We start from the raw sequence: 1,855 nt of genomic DNA on the forward strand, positions 1-1,855 counted from the left end.
GGGGGCAGTAGCTTCAGAAGGGAGGCTCAGACTTCCCTCTCCCCAGCCACTTCTTCCAGCTCCTCTGGGGGAACCCCAAGGCGTTCCCAGGACAGCCGAGAAACATAGTCCCTCCAGTGTGTCCTAGGTTTTCCCCGAGGCCTCCTCCCGGTGGTACGCACCAGGAACCCCTCACCAGGGAGGCGTCCAGGAGGCATCCTGACCAGATGCCCAAGCCACCTCAACTGGCTCCTCTCGAAGTAAAGGAGCAGCGGCTCTACTCTGAGTCCCTCCCAGATGACCGAGTTTCTCACTCAGGGTGTCTGGGTGGCCCAGACACCCTGCAGAAGAAACCCATTTTGGCCGCTTGTGTCTGTGATCTCGTTCTTTCGGTCATGACCCAAAGCTCATGACCATTGTTAAGGGTGGGAATGTAGATCAACCGATAAATCAAAAGCTTCGCATTTTGACTCAGCTCTCTCTTCACCACGAAGGACCTGTGCAGCGCCCGCTTCACGGCAGACGCTGCGCCAATCCGCCTGTCGATCTCCCGTTCCCTTCTTCCCCCATTTGTGAACAAGATCCCCAGATACTTAAACTCCTCCACTTGGGGCAGGACAACCCCTCCCCCCCCTGACCCGGAGAAGGCACTCTACCCTTTTCCGGCTCAAGACCATGGCCTCGGATTTGGCACTGATTCTCATCCCAGCCGCTTCACACTCGGCTATGAACTGCTCCAGTGAGAGCTGCAGATCACGACCTGATGAAGCCAATAGAACCACATCATCCACAAAAAGCAGAGATGCGATCCTAAGGGCACCAAAACAGATCCCCTCAACACCTTGGCTGTGCCCAGAAATTCTGTTCATGAAAGTAATGAAAAGAATCGGTGACAAAGGGCAGCCTTGGCAGAGTCCAACTCTCACCGGAAACGAGCCCGACTTACTGCCGGCAATGTGGACCAGACTCTGACACCAGTCATACAGGGACCTGACAGCCCGTATCAAAGGGCCCGGTACTTCATATTCCCGGAGAACCCCCTGAGGGACACGGTCGAATGCCTTCTCCAAGTCTACAAAATACATGTAGACCGATTGGGTGAACTCCCACGCACCCTACAGGACCCTCCATGTAACTGAGGGTGTAGAGCTGGGCCAGTGTTCCACAACCAAGATGAAACCATCCCCACTATAAACAGTGTTGGTGCTATACTGCTTCCCTCTCCTGAGATGCCAGATGGTGGACCAGAATAGCCTAAAAAGCCATGCAGAAGTCTTTTTCCATGGACTCTCCGGGTTCGAGGCTTGCCGCAGCGACAGGCACCAACAACCTTGCGGCCGCAGCTCCGATAAGCCGCCTTGGCAATGGAGGCACGGAACATAGTCCACTCAGACTCAATGTCCACCACCTCCCCCAGGATGTGTTCAAAGTTCTGCCAGATATGGGACTTAAAGCTCCTTCTCACAGGGGACTTTGCCAGATGTTCCTAACAGACCCTGACGACACGTTTGGGTCTCCCAGGTCTGACCGGCATCCTCCCCACCACCGGAGCCAACTCACCACCAAGTAGTGGTCAGTAGACAGCCCCACACCTCTCTTCATCCTAGTGTCCAAGACATATGGCAGCAGAACCGATGATACAATGACAAAGTCGATCATCGAACTGTGGCCTAGGGTGTCCTGGTGCCAAGTGCACATATGGACCCCCTAATGCCTGAACATGGTGTTCATTATGGACAATCCGTGATGAGCACAGAAGTCCAACAACAAAACACTGCTCGATGTTCCTCCCAACCACGCCCTCCAGGTCTGACTGTCATTGCCCACGTGAACGTTGAAGTCCCCCATCAGAACAAGGGAGTCCCCAGGATGGGCA

Source organism: Poecilia formosa, unplaced genomic scaffold (genome assembly GCF_000485575.1).
Source record: "Poecilia formosa unplaced genomic scaffold, Poecilia_formosa-5.1.2 Scaffold186, whole genome shotgun sequence".
Taxonomy (NCBI): Eukaryota; Metazoa; Chordata; class Actinopteri; order Cyprinodontiformes; family Poeciliidae; genus Poecilia; species Poecilia formosa.